This window comes from Lipotes vexillifer, unplaced genomic scaffold, assembly GCF_000442215.2.
Source record: "Lipotes vexillifer unplaced genomic scaffold, Lipotes_vexillifer_v1.1 scaffold382, whole genome shotgun sequence".
Classification (NCBI taxonomy): Eukaryota; Metazoa; Chordata; class Mammalia; order Artiodactyla; family Lipotidae; genus Lipotes; species Lipotes vexillifer.
Window position 1 is genome coordinate 10724697 of NW_006780611.1, and position 18903 is coordinate 10743599.

The 18903-nt window shown below is 51.4% G+C and overlaps 1 protein-coding gene across 1 annotated transcript in view; it reads right to left on the reverse strand.

The window, feature by feature from the left end:
* Positions 1-18061: 18061 nt before the first annotated feature.
* TRIOBP (TRIO and F-actin binding protein) overlaps positions 18062-18903 on the reverse strand; it is a 25195-nt gene continuing 24353 nt past the window's right edge. The window contains exon 14 of the mRNA XM_007454047.1: positions 18062-18770. The gene's annotated coding sequence lies outside the window, so the exon portion shown is untranslated. The remainder of the gene's footprint in view (positions 18771-18903) is intronic.

Here is an 18903-nt window from a genome sequence, read left to right on the forward strand (position 1 = left end):
GTACGCGGGCCTCTCACTGTTGTGGCCTCTCCCGTTGTGGAGCACAGGCTCTGGACGCGCAGGCTCAGCGGCCATGGCTCATGGGCCCAGCCGCTCCGCGGAATGTGAGATCTTCCCGGACCGGGGCACGAACCCGTCTCCCCTGCATCGGCAGGTGGACTCTCAACCACTGTACCACCAGGGAAGCCCTGAAGCCCTTTTTTAAAAAAATGCAATAATAGGGAATTTCTCGGTAGTCCAATGGTTAGGACTCCACACCTTCACTGCTGAGGGCCCGGGTCAGGGAACTAAGACCCCACAAACCACATGGGTGTGGCCAATAAATAAAAATACAGTAATAGAATATTAGGTAAAAAGTGAGTCTATGTTTAGAATGAGAAAAGAACTCACAACAAATCATATTTTTAAAAAAAAATAAAAGCTAATAAATACCACAAAGATCATGAAATCCAGAAATATACTTTTACTGATGAACTGTCTGACGCATATTGCTAGGATCCCTCTCAGGGCCTTGCAAGGGACTTGGGCAAGGGAGAGACCCTAAGGCTTCAGCGAGGCCAGCTTCACAGTGAACCTCTCTCAGAATGTGGTATGTTCCACTGTAGGAAGAGGCTGCAGTTTCTCTCCATGCTACTTGTGATAGATGGCTCCCAGACCTGTCCATGCCCTCATCCCTGGAACCCGTGTGTATGCTCTGTCACATGGCAAGGAGGGATTATGGTTGCAGATGGAGTTAAGGTTGCTGACCTTGAGATAAGAGATTACCCTGGATTATCCAGGGGGGCCCAATGTAATCACAAAGGTCCTTAAGTGGGAGAAGTGGGAGGCAAAAGAGTACGAACCGGAGAGATGGTGTTTTGGAAGAGTGGACCACTGTGGGCTTCTGAGATGGAAAGAGCCCACAAGCCAAGGAATGCAGGCTGCCTCTGGAAGGTGGAAAAGGCAAAATCCAGATCCTCCCCAGAGCCTCCAGAAGGAACACACGCCTGACGACACCTGATTTTAGCTCAGTGAGACCCTTTTTGGACTTCTGACCTCCAGAACTGTAAGGTAATAAAGCTGTGCTGTTTTAAGCCACCAAATTTGGGACAGTTTGTTTCAGCAGCCTTAGGAAACTAATACACTGCTGTTTGCGTTGGATATTTAGGTTGTTTCCAGCCTCTTGCTTTCCAGACAATGTTGCTGTGACTTTCCTTCTCCAAGTGTCCTGTGTAATATGTGCAGCCTCAGCTTTACCTGGTTGAGACAACTGCTTCTCACAGGCTGCAGTTTGGATGATGGATTTGGGAAGGGCAGAATGAGGGTGACGAGACCATTACGGGCCGTCTCAGCAAGCCAGGTACTGAGCTGAAGAGGTGGCAGTGGAGGCCGGAAGAAGGGACAGATGTGAGAAATATTTAGGTTGACAAGTCCACAGGACTCCCTAAAGGGTTCCTTGTTGGAGGTGAGGGAGCAACCAGAAAGATTCCCGAGCTCCTGGAGCAGAAGCAAGGACGGTGGTGGAACCAGAGAGGGTGATGGCATGGAGTCTGACACCAGGAGCCTTCCTTGTGGGCCTTCCCCTTTCCTGCCCTAGCTGGCAGCTCTCCCGGTCCCTCCTCATCCTTTACAACCTCATGCCTTGGAAGCTGATCTCTCACCCACTTCTCCCAAGTTAGGAAAATAATCGAAATCTCATGTGGGTTGAAAGCCAAATGATGGACAGAAAGACAAACACACACTCCATGACAAAGGAATGAAACTGCAGGTGATAGCTTCACGGTTAAACTTTAACTGATCTAGCTGAACTAAACTTTAAATAATTTCCTAAGATTTAAAGCAACAGAGACATCACCAAGGCAAAGGCTGAGGGTTTTGATTCTTAGAGATAATCTCCTGCATGGGCACCATCCTTTGGGAGGCCATGTGGCTCTCAGGCAGGAGAGGAGGCTGCAAGTGCAGAGTTGGAATGTGTCTGCAGTATACCAATTCAGAAAAGCAAGCTGAGAAAAATATGCGTGGGGATCATGTTTTTATAAAATAGGGAAGTTAGGGAGCTCCATCCAGGTATATATTGATAACAATAGTTCACATTTATGGAGCAGTTACTGTGTGCCCGGCACTGTGGTCAGTGCTCTATTGATAGGTACTAATGCATTTGGATCTTTTGCTATTATTGTCACTTCCTTTGACAGAGGAGGAAGGAACTTGTCTAAAGGGGTCTGACTCCATGCTCTTAATCAACTCTCAAAGCTTCCCCTCCCTTAATCTGGGGACTAGATGGGCAAATTTGTGGCTGTCCTGGGGAGCCCTGGGAGGAATGAGATCTGGGCTCCAAGCCCTCCCCTATACGGCTCAGCAAGATTAGCTGCCATCTGACCCACTGGGACAGTCCTGATCAAGGTCATATGGCAAAGAGGACACCTATGCCCCCAAAGAGGGAACTCACTCTGTGGGAAACGGGATATGGACATTGTGAGGCAGACAGACACCATGTGTGGCTTGGGCTGGAAGCCATGCTGGGCCCTCCCCTCCCCCCATTCTGGCATCATTCCCACTTGAGGGAGCAAGGACTGAGCTCCTGGTATGAACGAGAGGGCTGTAACCTCGGAGTCACCAGCAGGCAGGCTGGGCCTTATAGGAGTGGGACTGGCCTCCTTTGGATGGAGTGAGCTCCTGGGAATCTCAGACTATTCTGGAAGAGACCTCGAGAGGGAGATGCTGGGCTTCTTACCAATAAATGCATGAGGGTGCATGAGAGATGGTTTAAAAAAACAATCACGCTGCACTGTGATGAGGGGATTGTTTTCCAGGCTGGACAAGTGGGCTGCGGATGTATGTGCATATGTCCACGTTATTATTGCCAGTTTTCTCTGAGAAGTGGAATTGGGTCATGGCAGGCTTTTACTTTTTAATTTTACACTTCCATATTGTTTTAATTTTTTAAACAATAAGCATGTATCACTTTTTTTAAAAATTAATTATTTAATTTATTTTTAATTTTTGGCTGCATTGGGTCTCTGTTGCTGCACGTGGGCTTTTCTCTAGTTGCATCGAGCAGGGGCTACTCTTCGTTGCAGTGCGCGGGCTTCTCACTGCAGTGGCTTCTCTTGTTGTGGAGTACGGGCTCTAGGAGCACGGGCTTCAGTAGTTGTGGCACACGGGCTCAATAGTCATGGCTCGCAGGCTTTAGAGCGCAGGCTCAGTAGTTGTGGTGCATGGGCTTAGTTGCTCCGCAGCATGTGGTCTTCCTGGGCCAGGGCTTGAACCCATGTCGCCTGCATTGGTGGGCAGATTCTTAACAACTGCACCACCAGGGAAGTCCCATGAGCATGTTTTACTTTTATAATAAAGAACCTTCATAATGTCAAAAACATACATATGAGGAAAGGGCAAAAAAATATTTTAAAAAACCCTTCAGAGTAAATATGATGAACGGTAAGTATTCATAGCATATAGAATAGTGTTACAAATCCTTAGGAGAAAAATGGTAACACCACAGTGAGAGACAGTACGTAAACACATAAATTATAGACAAGTAAATACCAGCTAATTTGATCTCATACGTAAGCCAAGATGTGCAGCTTTAAACAACAGCAATGTCATATTTTTCACCTTTCAGTTTAACTAAGGTTTTTTTTTTTTTTTTTGGACGTGGCACACACGGCTTGTGGGATCGGGATCTTAGTTCCCAGACCAGGGATCAAACCCAGGGCCCTGGCAGTGAAAGCACGGAGTCTTAACCACTGGGCTGCCAGGGACTTCCCAACTAAGATTTTTAGAAATGGTAACAGTGCTGGGAGTGAGTCGGCCACTCCTTTCCCCTGCTCGCAGGAGTGGACCTTAGATCAACGTGTTTGGATAAGAGTTTGCCACTAGGACTCAAAGGCCTTGAATTATTCAAACTCAACCTGGATCTAATCATGAGAAAAGAACTGGACAAACTCAAACCGAGGGACATGTTATAAGACAACTGGCCTGGACCCTCCAAAAATATTAAAGTCATGAAAGACTATAAGGCAGAAACACGTCCCAGATTACAGGAGACAAGAGAGACCCAACTAAATGTTGTACGTGCTCCTGGATGGACCTTGGATCTAAAAAAAGAACAAATTCTGAAAGGTGTTATTGAAACAGTTGAGGAAGCTTGAATGTGGGCTGTATGTTCGATAACGTTGCACCTGCCTTCCATTTCTGGAATGCGCTCATTAGATTGTGGTCTTGTGGATGAATGTCCTTTAACTTAAGAGATGGATGCTGAAGGGCTGAGAGAGTGTCATGATGTCTGCAACTCAGATCACTGAGCAAAATATATGTACTTAGACAGAAGTATTGGCTTACAGATTTGTATATATGTAGACAGAGGTGTCAACAGAGAACACCAGAGAGAAAGCAAGGGTGGCAAAATCACGACCGTTGGTGGGCCTGGGCAAAGGATACATGGAAATTTATTGGACTATTTTTTTTTGTAAAGTTTTATTTATGTATTTTTGCTGTGCTGCACGGCTGCGCAGCACGCAGGATCTTAGTTCCCCAACCAGGGATCGAACCCGTGCCCCCTGCAGTGGAAGAGCATGGCATGTGGGATCTTCCCAGACCAGGGTTCGAACCCATGTCCCCTGCATTGGCAGGTGGATTCTTTAACCATTGCGCCACCAGGGAAGTCCCCATTGGACTATTCTTGCAGCTCCTCTGTAGGTTTAAAAATGTACAGAATAAGTTGGAGGAAAAGTGTTCAAGGCCAAGTGAGTGCAGAGGCATAGCCCAGTCTCAGCCCAGCGTCTGAGTGAGAGGCAGCATGTGCGGCCTGGTGAGACTGACCTTGGCTCTGGTCCTGCGTGCCCCCCAGCCTGCCTCAGCACCTCTGGGCTAGAGACCCTTTGCAGGCCTGTCTGGGGGGCACACACAGTTCACGTCGTGTGCTGCCTGCCCTGCCCTGGCCCCGGCCCCACTCCAGACCCCCGAGCCAGTCCTTTCTACTCAACCCCTCATCCCACATCAGGACCAGGATGAGGCCAAACCAGGACCCTAGTCGCAGAGCTTAGCTCTCACATCTGGGTGGTGGCAAGGAGACGGAGTCTCCCTCTGCCTGTGATCTTACCCGAGTCTCCCCGTTAGCACTGCTCTGGGACCACTTCCTTGCCGGACTTTCCTGTCCATCCTCCCTAACACTCAGGGCTTGGGTCTTTTCCAGCAAAAGATGGATGGGCAGCCACAGCCTGGAGGGTCATGGAAGCCCCCAGAGGTGGGAGTCTGGGAGAAGCCGGGATCACCCCACCCCAAATCCAAGGCCCTGCTTCTGCCACTCAGTGCAGGCCCCGCTGTTGAAGCCCAGGGCACGTGGAGGGTCTGTTGTTTTCCTAACCTCGGGGCACGAGCTCTGCTATCGAAATGGTCAGCTGAGGTAGACCTCGGGGCCCTTCACGTGAGGAAGAGCCGCCTGGACGAGGAGATAAAAGGGGTCCCGGGGTGGGGGCAGGGGGGACTAGGGCGTCTTGGGAGCAACACGCCACACAAACAAAGCCAGAGTTTCCACCGAAAGATGGCAAAGTGCGTAGATCGCGGCCCCTTCCCGCTGAGAGACCGAAACCAGCTGCCTCCCAGCACTTTGATGTTTTCTAGTCAGCCACTCCCTGACTGCCCAGAGGAAGGAGCGCTGGCCTTCCTTGGCCACAGCTTTTGGGAATGAAGGGCAAAGACTTCTAGAATCAAAGAATTCAGAGAAATTATGGAAGCTAAGAATTCAGTCGTCACATTAGAATTCTCACTTATGTTGAGTTCTAAAATATTGGAATCACAATCTCTTATATCTGGAAAGTGGCTAGATAGACGGGTAAATATTATTTTTCTACTCCATGCACCACATTCTCAGATACCCTAACTGGTACCCTGCCCAGCACCGGCGGCTAAAGGAACCTGGAACCGAGGCTGGTATGCCCAGGATGGTGAGGAGGGCCCGCTGCTCTCTGGCGAGGGCCATGCCCAACTGGGGCCCAGACACAGCTGGCATCACTCCCTGCAAGTGCTCAAAACATGCTTTGGTGCTGGCTGGGGTGGAGAGCAAAGTTCTGCTCCCAGGAACGAGGGGGTATAAATTCCTGGTCACTGCAGCTTCTCTGGAAAGGTTCAGGAAACGTTTCCCATGGGCACTGAAGGTGTTTAAACACACCTTAGGAGACAGTGTGGGTGGGAGAAGTCCCTGAAACTGCTGTGTGACCTAAAATAGTTTGGTAACCCTCTCTGGGTTCATGTGCTCTCTCCTATAAACTCAGGGTTGGGAGGACCTCATTGACCCACTAGAAGTCCACAAAGTCTAGTGTGGTGGTGAGGTCCAAGCACCATAGATTCATGTTGTCTGGGTTCAAATCCCAGCTTTACCACTTACAGGTACGAGGTTCTGGGCAAGCTGACCCTTCTGTGTCTCAATTTCCTCCCCCTGTAAACTGGGGATAATAGTGGCACCTACCTCATAGAATTTTCATGAAGACTGAATGTATATATATGTGTATAAATATATATGTGTATGTGTAATATGTTTATAACAAATTATATGTCATATTATATATAACATCTATAGTATTATATATATTATAATGTGATATGATTACAATTATAATGTGATATGATTACATATACATCACTTAGAAGAGCGCCAGACACATACTCAGCACAGTTTAAGCATTAGTTGTTATCATCATTGTTGGTACCTCATCACCTGGACGGAAATGATGTGTTTACCCACAATAAGGCGGCAGAGACTCACAAATGTGTTGTGTCTTTACTTTTGGCTAAGATTTATGTCAATTCAATGTGGGAACAGCGGATTTGCTCCTGCTGATGCAAAGCTTTGACTGGCAGCTCGGTATGGCTTTCCTTAATTTTTTTAAATGGAGGAATCTCTTATTTCTGAATGTAGGTTGTTTGAGAGACCAGAACTTTTAAAACATGGAAGAGGTCCACTTAGAGGAATCTAGCCTAAGGAATTGACCAGGAATTCACACAAATGTTAATGTATGAGGATGTTCACTGCAGCATTATTTTTTTTAATTTATTAATTTATTTATTTGGCTGCGCTGGGTCTGATGACCTCACTGATGACCAGTCTTTACCAGAATCTGAACTGAGTGTTGGGAACAAAGACAAATCAGACATGAGCCCCATCTTCGTGAAACTCACAGTTCAGAGGGGAGACGAAGATGAAATATACAATCCCAGGACTACTCTATTCTCAGTTTCATACAATAGGTAACCATTTGTTCACATAGTCAAATCTTGCCAAGAGATGGGGCTTCTGCTCAACACCAGGCACTGCACTGAGTGCACGGACACTGACGCGGCTGGCCCTCAAGGGGCCCCCAAGCTGAGAACACACGCCATGACCCTGGAGCCTTTTTTCCATCCAGAGCAGTGGCCTCTGACTCAGTGGCTCTGGAATGTGGTTCCTGGCCTCTCATCAGTCTGGGTCTACTCTTAGTGGGTCTGACAGGGCAGCTGGGGCCTGGGAGACTGGCCTTGTTTAGGCTGGGCTCTGAAAGGCTGTTCAACCTTTCAGACCACCTGCCTCACTGCCCTGTGCGCATATTTAACTTGGGAGGAGAGGGCAGAGGTGAAGTGGGCACGTAGAGAGGGTGCATGTGTGCAGACAGGTGTGTGTGTTTGAGTGTGCTGTATCCATACATACACACAAGTATGCAGGCGTACATGAGACGTGTGGTGGGTGCCTACAGGCTTGTGTGTATGCATACATAAAATACATATAAATGCATGCCACTAGGCATGCGTTTAGTAAAACATTAACATAGTCTGTGAAATATGAACACAGTGTAATGATATTAATGTATCATTGAGTGTGTTTTAGAAATCATAACAGTGAATATGTATTGACTAGTGTTCTCAGTACCCTACAGGAACTGCCTCATTTAATCCTTACCGCATCCTGACGAGGTCAGTATTGTTATTATCCCCAGGTTAGAAGTGAGGAAACTGAGGCCCAGAGAGGTTAAGTGACCTGCCTGGGGTCACACAGGTAGTCAGCAGTCTGTCCCCAGCCCGCACCCCTGAGCCTCAAGCTGCCTCCACGCTCGGCCCACCTGCAAGCCCCTGGAGCATGTGTGGACACCTGCGCAGGCTGGACTTGTGAGCAGGGGGGTGTGTGTGGGAGTGAACAGTACGGGGCGGGAGTGCACACAGGTGCTCGTGACAGCACGCGTCTACAATCCTGTTTACGGGGCGTGGCTCCAGGTGTGTCTGCCCCGCTCCCCCAGCCTGGAGCGCCCTTCTCCGCCTTTGTCTGTCTCCTGGTGACACCTATGTATCCCCGGAGACTCACTGTGGGTGTCACCTTTTCCCCCAGGCGGCCCTGGCTCCTCTGGCTGGGTCAGTTGCAACATTGGCCCTCCCTGGTGCTGTCTTCCGTCGGGGTGAGGGTGTGTCCTTCGTATCTGTGTCACTCAGGTGTCTGGAACAGGTCTGACCGGGACATTAACAGCAATGATAACAGCTGCCATTCGGTGGGCACGGCCACGGTGACTGGCGTGAGTGGAAGTGGTGCCCTCGTGACCTCACTGAATCCCATTTATCAATCGAGGTCTCAGAGGGTGATTGGAGCACGTACGCAGCAGAACCAGAAATTGAACCCCGGGCTTGGCTTCAGCTCTGTCGTTCCCATACCATGTTCCTTTGGGGCAATTTTATTATTTTTTAAGCTTTTATTTATTTGCGATTAGCTATCACACACCCCTGGGAAACAATTCAGAAAAGCATCTAACATTGAAATAAGCATCCCTCCACCCCTGTCACTCACCCTCCAGCCCACTCCTGAGGCAACCGCTGGTCCAGGTTCTTGCATGTCCAGGGCCCCCTTCCCGCTGCGTTTTCTCATGCTGTGTGTGTGCATGTGCATGCATGTGTGTGGGCGCACACACGTGTGCATGAGCATGTGCACGCGTGTGACTCCTTCCCGAGAGGTTTTGAGCATCTCTAAGCACGTACGCCAACCATACCTGCTGTTATTTCTCTCTCTCTCTCTCTCTCTCTCTTTATTTTTGTATTTTTGCATTTTTTAAATCTATTTTATTTATTTTTGGGTGCGTTGGGTCTTCATTGCTGCGCGCGGGGTTTCTCTAGTTGCGGTGAGCGGGGGCTACTCGTCATTGCAGTGTGAGGGCTTCTCATTGCGGTGGCTTCTCTTGTTGTGGAACACAGGCTCTAGGTGCACGGGCTTCGGTAGTTGCAGCACGTGGGCTCCGTAGTTGTGGCGCACGGGCTTAGTTGCTCCACGGCATGTGGGATCTTCCCGGACCAGGGCTCCAACCCGTGTCCCCTGCATTGGCAGGCGGGTTCTTAACCACTGCACCACCAGGGAAGCCCTATTTCTCTTCTTTTACATAAATAGTGGCACGCCCCACACCCAGATCTGCACCTTGCTTTGTTTACTTCACAGCACATCTTAGAGATCTCTCCGCATCAGCATGTAAGAACGTCCTCACTGCTTTTTATAACTGCTTGACCCTGGAGCAGTTATAAAAAGTTATAACTGTTATAAAAGGTTATAAAAACGTGGTGGGGAATTTATTAAACACTTCCTACTCCCAATGCGGCCATGAATGTTCTCGTACAGGCACAGACTTTGAATGAATGGATCAATGGAGGAACGAGTGAAGGGGAGAGAGGATGCCCGAGGTTGGGGCCTGGGTTATGGGGGGATCCTGGGCGTGGGGCCAGAGATACCTCCAAACCTGTCTTTCTAAGGAAATGGGAGAACGTGAGAATCCGCCGGAGTCCTGAGGGTCACCGCCAGCTGGGTCCCAGGTGAAGGTCTCTCGGCAGGACCGCCTCGGCTCCTCGTCAACAAAGCAGCAACATCACACTGCTGGTGAAGTGTGCCCGCCATGAGTCACCTTTCACACCTGCTTGGCCAGTGCAGCCAGCTGCCCCCCTCTTGAAGCTAGAGATGCCTCCGCTGAGGTCACCGGGCCAGTGGGTGGCCAAGCCAAATGAGCATCTTTGGGATGCAGGCTCCATGCCCTGCCCTGATGGGGGAGATGGAGACACAGAGATGGCCACTGACCTCGTTGAACCAGGAACCAGGAACCACAAGGGAGCTTGGAGAGAGTGGCCGACTGGGTCCAGGGTGCCCAGAGCTGGGGAGGGTCTGGTTTGGGAGTTCAGGGAGTGGGGTTGGAGGTCCAGGCGGGGATCCACAGTGCAAGAGCTCAGGGGCTTTGAGAAGAAGGTGTGATTGGCGCCCCTCGTGACACAGCGGGGAGACTGGAGCTGCCTGACGGCGAAGGGGCAACAATTCAGGCACCTTCTTGCCCTTTCTAGGGGCCTCCAACCTTCCTAGCCCCCTTGGGAGGAAGCTCTTGATCTGCTTAACTAGAGAAACTGAGGCAGGAGCGTGGAGGTGACTCATCCAAGTCAGCCCAACAGAGGTGCACCCAGACCTCCCCCTAAACCTATGCCCCAAGGAAGGGACCCAGGGCACCTGGTCTCTGGGCAGTTTCCAATGAGAAGACCTTGGTCAGCTTGGGAAGCCCCTGGTGCTATGAGAGCCACGGACCTGGACTCCAGCTCTGTGACCTCGGCGTTACTGAGTCCCAGCCCCCCCACCTATAAAATGGAGGTAACCGCGCACCTCCCTCACTGGGCTGTTCAGGGGACTAAAGGAGATAATGAATGCAAATGCCTATTCCAGGACCTGGCACACAGTAAGTGCTCCACAAAAGGTAGATATCTTTCCGTTTGGGCAGGTGGCCTGAGTAAGAAGATTTGGGCGCTGGAGCCAGACATGCTATGAGGTGACTCACTAAATTACTGACCTTGGTGAGTCATGTCCCCTCTCTGATCCTCAGTTTCCTCCTCTGTAAATGGGCTCAGCACTTCAAAGAACTGTCTAAAAGTCTGCTCACGGCAGGAGCTCCCTCAATGTGAGCTCCTCCTTTCCTGGGCCTCAGAGTCCGCTTGTAAAGTCAGATGGGACGCTGGGATGACATGGATGACTCACAGTTACAGCCTAGGCTCTTTCATGTGCCAGAAACTACCATTAGCTCCTAGCACCTCAGGCTGGTTGCTGGGCTTCCAGGCTGATTTACAGGGAGACCCAGACCTTTGCCCTTTGGCGTGGGAGTGAGGGTGAGGCTGAGGCTGTGGCTGTGCCCTGTCTTGAGGGTGCCTGGCTGGGTAGTCATTCACTTCCAGTCAGTCAGTCAGTCAGTAAGTCAATCAACAAACATACATCATACCGAGACTCCATGTGTTCTGTGCTGGGTCCTGGGGAAGCAGAAGTGAATCAGAGCTGGTCCCTGGCTTGGGGGGCTCACAGTCTGGGGGAGCCATGTGGAGAGAACATGTCAAGTAGAAGGGCTGTGGAAGCCAGAGCGGGCATCTAGCCCCATCTGGGGGATCTTGGAGGTGGCAGGTGATGATTGATCTGAGTCCTGACTCTAATGGGTCTCCCAGAGGAGGGGCGGGGAGTGGGCAGGTGAATGTGGGGGAGATGGGTGAGGACAGATAAGTGGCTGGCTGGGCACCCTTAGGAGCTGCAGGTGCCTTCGTGGGGTGGAAACCCAGAGCCCAGGGATCCTGAAGGGGCAGGGGCTCATGTGCCAATACTTGATCCTAGGGCAGCAGGGGGTCAGAGCAGGGTTTCACAAAGGGAAAACCCTGTTTTAGAAAACCCACACTGGTGGTGTGCAGATTGGCTGGGAGGGGAAAAATCAGAGGCTGGGGACTGGGAAAGATGCAGAATGAGGCATGGGCTTGGGGACAAAGATAGGCAGTAGCATCCAAGGGTGGTAAAGGGGTGGCCAGGAGGAGAGGGCAGTACCCCACGGCCACGCCGGGCTCCTCCCAGACTGCCAGCTGCCCCCACCTGCTGGGGTCGAAACGGCGCAGGGGCAAGTTGGTGAGAGCTTGCTAATAGGACACTCTTTTCCAGAGGATATATCATAGAGCCCCTGAAGGGGTCTGGCTTTGTACCACCCCGAGAGACGGGAAGTCTCAGGACGCCCTGAAAAGTGTCAAGTGGGAATCTGCCAAAATGGGAGGAAGAGGCCTGGATTCTCACAGGCCATGGAGTCGGGGTTTGGACCAAGTTCAACCAGATCTCCTGGGAATGGCAGGGGGCAGGGACAGCCAGCTGACTTCTGACTAATAATAATAAAATAATAGCTCCTGTTTTTGAAATACTTACTGTATTCTTGGCCCCATGCCATGCATTTTACTTCTGTCATTTCACTTAATCCTCATCACCACCCCATAACAATAACAACCACCACAATGAGAACTAACATTTTAATTGCATTTTACTCTGTCCCAGGCACTCTTCTCAGCATTTTATTTGTACTGGCTCATTTTTGAGCTTCACAACACTCCTGCGGGGTATGCACTACTATTCCCATTTTACAGATGAGGAAACTGAGGCACAGAAAATTTATATAACTTGCCCAAGTTTGCAGAGCTAGGAGCTAGGATACGGATGGAAGGCTGTCTTGGTCCCCTTACCCCCCGCCACTGACCTCAGCCCTTACTCCTTCCTCATCCTGCCTCTCTCAGGCATCGTGGGACGGGGAGGGGAGGGTCTGCATCATTAGTGCCTTCTGAGGTGACATTGCCCCCCCTTCCCAGAGGAGCTGCAGGTCCCTGGAGCTGAGGGTGAGATGGTCCCAGAGCCCCTGGATGGGGTGGGCCTGGGGTGACTGAAGCTCTAGGCCTTAGAAAAAGGAGCCAGAGTAAAGTCTGACAAGGTGTAAAGAGTAAAGGTGACAAGGAAGTGATAAAACTTCTCTGTCCTCCCCTCACAGCCTCTGTCCCCCTCATGGGTCCCCACCCTCTGTGGCCTGACAAAATTCAGTGGGCCCTTAGTGGGCCTTTTCTCCCAGCCCCAGTCGGCCACTCCCTTCTCAAAGCATCCGCTCCCTCCGGTTGCTGGGAACCTACTTACTGCTCTTCCTTAGGGTCCTGTCCCCTCTCCAACGCCCCGCCCCCACCCTGCTACTTGCCACCCTGAGGCCAACTCAGAGCCTTCACCAACCCCCTGTGGGCTCATGATGCCCACAGCCCCGTCTTTGCCCAGACCTCCGTCCTGAGCCAGGGCACCGCCCACCTAAAACTCCCCAATGGCTCCCCACTGGGTTAAGAATGAAGCTAGATGGGGCTTCCCTGGTGGCGCAGTGGTTGAGGATCCGCCTGCCGATGCAGGGGACATGGGTTCGTGCCCCGGTCCAGGAAGATCCCACATGCCGCGGAGCGGCTGGGCCCGTGAGCCATGGCCACTGAGCCTGCGCGTCCGGAGCCTGTGCTCCGCAACGGGAGAGGCCACAACAGTGAGAGGCCTGCATACTGCAAAAAAAATAAATAAAAATAAAGTGGAAACTTTCAAAAAAAGAATGAAGCTAGAGGGACTTCCCTGGCGGTGCAGTGGTTAAGACTCTGAGCTCCCAATGCAGGAGGGCCCAGGTTCGATCCCTGGTCAGGGAACTAGATCCCACACGCATGCCACAACTAAGAATTCGCATGCCGCAACTAAGGAGCCGGTGAGCGGCAACTAAGGAGCCCTCGAGCCGCAACTGAGGAGCCCACAAGCTGCGACTAAGACCCAGCGCAACCAAATAAATAAATAAATATTTTTTAAAAAAGAAGAATGAAGCTAGAGCTTGGATGCAGGGTCCCCACCCTCCTTGTGGATTGAATTCTATTCTAGCTCTGGCCTGTTCCTCTGGCCTCATTTTGGATCCCTGTACGCACTCCAAACTCCAGCCAAACCCAGCTGCTCTGTCCCCAAATGGGCTTTGCTTTCCCATCTAGTGCCTTTGAATGTGATGTTCATTTGACCGGGAATACTCTCTCCACCCTCTTAGTCTAGCTATTTCCTCCTCAGCTCCAGGGCCCCCTCTTCCAAGAAGCCTCCCCTGACCTCCCAGGCTGGGTTTGCTGCATCCTCTGTGCTGATTGTGGCCTCTTGTAAGTAACTGAAGCGGAGCAAGTTGGAGGGAAGACAGGGCCTTGATAGCAGCCTTGAGACTGAGGCTGCCCAGGTCTGGAGTTCCCAAGAAAGGCTTGGGTTGCAGACAGACAAAAGCCAAGGACAAGAGATCAAAGACAGAGATCAAGCTTGTCACAGGAAAACATGTAGAAGGAGAAGACAGGAGAGCTGAGGACAGACCCTGGGGAACCCCAACATTAGAGGGCGGGACAGAAGAGAATTCTCAGGAGACTGAGAAGGAGGAGGTGGAGAGTTAGGTGGAGAAGACGGAGCGCAGAGAAGAAAGCTAGCTCCCAGTGAATCACCTCCCAGCATCCATGATCAGGGGCTGTCCCCTCCCCTTGACTATGGGCCGGCCCTGTGACTTGCTTTTTTTATTATTATTATTATTTATTTATTTATTTTGGGCTGCATTTGGTCTTCGTTGCCGCGCGTAGGTTTCCTCTGGTTGCATCCAGCGGGGGCTACTCTTTGTTGCAGTGCGTGGGCTTCTCATTGCGGTGGCTTCTCGTTGCACTCTAGGCGCGCAGGCTTCAGTAGGTGCGGCACGTGGGCTCAGTCGTTGTGGCTCGTGGGCTCTAGAGCGCAGGCTCAGTCGTTGTGGCACATGGGCTTCGTTGCTCCATGGCATGTGGGATCTTCCCAGACCGGGGCTCGAATCCGTGTCCCCTGCAATGGCAGGCGGATTCTTAACCACTGCGCCACCAGGGAAGCCCAGTGACTTGTTTTTGATTAATGTGATTGGAAGAAGTGCCACAGCACTGCCAAGCCTGCGTCATAAGAGGCTTGTAGATTCCACCAGCATCCCTTGAAACTCTCTAAGGGAAGTGAACTGCCATGTAAGAAGTCGGACTACAGACTGCCCTGAGACTGCCATGCTGTGAGGAAGCCCAAGCTAGCCACGTGAAGCGGCCACATGGAGAAAGGGAGAGATCTGTCCTGTGGCCCCCCAGCTGCCACCTTCACCCCAGCTGAGGCACCAGATATACGAATGAAGAAGCCATCTTGAACGTCCAGCCCAGCCACCACTGAGTGCAACTGCAAAACAGACACCAAGAGAATGGTCCAGTTGAGCCCAGTCCATCCACGGGACCAGGAGTGATAATCAAAAACTGTTTTTCTAAGCCATTAAGTTTACGACAGTTGATTACACACTAATAGATCATTGAACCAGTTGGTAATTTAATACCTGAATAACTCTCTGTGGTAGACATTATCGTCTCCATTTAAGAGATGGGAAAATAAAGCGCAGAGAGGGATGTGACTCTGTGAGATTCATGTAGCCAGCTGGAGGCAGCAGCTGGGGTTTGAACCCCTATGGGGTTGTCTGATACCCCACCCTATGCTCTTCCCGTAGCACATACTTGGCTGTCTGAGGAGGCCAGACCTAGCAGCCAAACCTTGTAGTTTGGGCCAGATTCCCTGTGTGACAGGTTATTGGGGTTTTCCCCAGGAGCCTCACCTGGGCACCTGCTGGAACCCTGGATTTTTCTTTTTTTTAATTAGATGTGATTCACACAGTCAAATGCACAAATCATTAAGTGTGCAAAGTGACAAATTTTTACATGTGACCACTACCCAGGTCAAGATATGCTACATTTCTGGCACCCCAGAAAGTTCCCACTAGTCAATGTGCCCCACCCTACCTGGAGCCCAGATGACTATCACCATAGCGACAGTCTTGCTTGTTCTTGAACTTCCTGTAAATGGACTTTTTGTGGCTGGCTTCTTTCACTTAACGTTATGTCTAGAAGACTCATCATGCTGTTGCGTGTAGCGGTAAATTTTTTTAATTTTTTTTTGCCCACGCCATGCAGCATGCAGGATCTTAGTTCCCCAACTCACGTCCCCTGCAGTGGGAGCTCGGAGTCTTAACCACTGAACCGCCAGGGAAGTCCTAATAATTCTTTTTTTATTGCAGTATAGTATTCTAATGTATGAATATGCCACCATTTACTTATTCATTCTACTGTTGATAGACATGTGTATTGTTTCCAGATTTGGGTTACTATGAGTAAGGCTGATATGAATATTTTTGTACTAGTCATTTTATAAACCTAAGCACTCATTTCTCTTGGGTGTATACGCAGGAGTGGAAATCCTAGGTCACAGGGTAGGTGCGTATTTATCTACAAGAAACTGCTGGGACTTCTAAGATCTCGCACAGTGTGCAGTGCGGCCAAAAAAAAAAAAAAAAAAAAAGCCAACAGTTCCTCACAGTGCTAGTACCAAGAACACTCCCACCAGCAGTTCATGAGAATTCCAGTTTTTCGTATCTTCAGACACTTGGTATCATTAGTCCTGTTAATTTGAGCTATTTTTTAGTGGGGTGGGATGGAAGTGATCTCTCATTGTTTTTAAGTGGTTCAGGTGGGGCACCTGTTCATAGGTTGGCCAGAGTTTTTGATTTGTCCAGGCAGCCCTGCCTGAGGAGAGGGTGGCGTGGGAGGGAGCCGGTGAGGAAGACGGTCCCATAGGGAGTCATGAAGACAGAGGATGGACTCGAGGGAGGTCTGGGGGTGCTGGTGGGAGACAACAGAGCGTGGTGAGGATGGGCAGGGCGCTGGACTCAACCGGCTGGATACTGGGGCTGCCCATGGGATGCTCCTTACGAGACAAGAAGTCCTGAGGCAGGGCAGTGCCAAGCCTGGGTGATTTGATGGCTCGGGGTCCTGGTTCTTCTTTCTTTCTGCTCGGCCATTTTTAGCATATTAATGAGGCAAGATGGTGGCAATGTGGGGACTTCATCCAACAGTGTCCAAAGGCTGGGAGAAAGAGGCCTCCCTTCCTTGTGCCCCACCCCGCTTTTGGCTGCACCATGCGGCTTGTGGGAACTTATTTCCCCCACCAGGGATTGAGCCCAGGTCCTCGGCAGTAAGAACGTGGAGCCCTCACCACTGGATCGCCAGGGGATTCCCTCCTTGTGCTCCTTTTTAAGAGCAAGGCAGACCTTTCCAGATGACCCCCTCCAGCCCTCCACCCCAACCAAGACTTTCCCTGGCATCTCACTGGCTGGAACTGCAACGCATCCCATGCTCATTCCTAAACCCATCACTGGCAAGGGAATGGGGCACATCTCCCCCACAGCCCACAAGCTTACTCCCCTGCGGGTCATTCCCTGAACGTACCAGGAAGTTCACAGGGCATCTGATCATGCTGCTCCCTTGGAACTGGAATGCCCTTCCTGATTTTTCCATCTAGAAAAGTCATATTCCAAAGTCACCTCCAAAAACCCTCTCTGACCTGCGGGCTGGGTTGGGGGTCTCCTCTGGGTTCCCACAGCCTTCCGGGACCCAACCCAATGTGACCTGTTTTTGTGGCCTCAGTGCGGGGTAGGGCCAGTTCTTGTTCAACTCTATACACCCAGTGCCCAGCCCAGAGGAGGTGCCCGAGGGTTGATGGGAAGCACATGGGTCCAGCTCAAGTTGTCCCCTCATCTTCATCACCTTCGCCACAGCCCTGCAAATCGGAGAGCCCAGGCTGGACTGGCAGTACCTCGGAACTGGGGCCTCTTCTCAGCCCCACGTGGAGCCACGATCAGCACAGCCAGCCAGCAGGGATGAGGCCTCCTGGCCTGATGGGCCTGGGGTGGCCTCGTCCACCGCTCCTGCCCCCAACCCTGCCAGGGCTGGACAAGCCCCCTGGGCACAGCCTCAGTATAGGACTGGGGCTGAAAGGTACCCATTTGATGGAGAAGCAGATTAAGGCTCTTAGAGAGGGGCGTGGCTTGCCCAAGGTCAATCACCGGCAAAGCCTCAGCTCCAGTCCTCCCTCCAAGGCTGGGCCCAGCGCCCACTCCCGGGCTTCTCAGACTGAGGGGCCTTGTTAAAGTGCAGATCCTGACTCAGTAGGTCAGGGCGGGGTCTGGACTTGGTGTTTCGAAAAAGCTCCCTGGTGTCACTGCTGTCCCTGCTGGTCTGCAAACCCCACGTGGAGCTGCAAAGCCTGGTGGAGGAACCAGATCCTCAACCCCACCCTCAGAAGCCCACATGCTGCCCCTTCAGGAAGGGTGGAGCGCTGGCGGGGGCGGGTGGTGAAGCCACTTTAAGAAACCCCAACCTCCATTACCCTCCCTGCCCAGCCACCCAGGACACCAGAGCTGCCGGAACATTTTATTAAGTTAAGGCTCACAGAGCAGGAGAGAAACGCCTGCACGGGGTGGTCCCCGCAGATCCATGCCCAGCACCCCTCAGAGGAGGGGGTGGGGCCATGGGGACAGCTGCTGGCTCCCTTTGTCCATCTGTCCCTCCATCCAGAGTCCCAGGGAGTGGGCCCCCCAGGCAGGAAGCAGTTAGTGGGAGGTAAGGTAGAAAGAGGGTGGCTGGCTCCCGGCCTCTCCCAGCAGAGTCAGCCCTGCCATAGCTGCTGCTGGGCCTCCGCTAGACCCCGGGCCAGGCCGTGGGCCCAGAAGCCAAGCAGGCGTCTGGCGACACAGGGGGAGCCAGTGTTAGAGGCACACGCCACCAGGAATTGCTTTTTTAAAAGTATAAAGTGTTTGGGGAAAAAAAAAAAAAGGAAAAAAAATCTATATAAAAATCTCTTCACATATAAAATCCTGAAGAAGGTGCAAGGTAAGACCCAGTGCTAGGGGCGCGCTCAGATACGCAGAGAGTGTGCGTGTGTATGTGTATGTGTGTGGACGTGTGTGTGTGCGCGCGTGTGTGTGTGTATGTATAGTGGGTGTGAGTGCATGTGCGGCCCACAGAGGGTGGGGAGAAAGCTTGGCTTCTGACGTCCATCCAGCAGGGAAGGAGGGAGATTGGTCCCCTTGGGCTGGGGGTCTGCAGCAGGGCTGGACCACGAGGACCTAGAAGACAAGAGTGGAGGAGTCTACTAATTAGAAAAGATACACGCACCCCAGTGCTCATAGCAGCACTATTTACAATTGCCAAGACACAGAAGCAACCTAAGTATCCACTGACAGATGAATGGATAAAGTA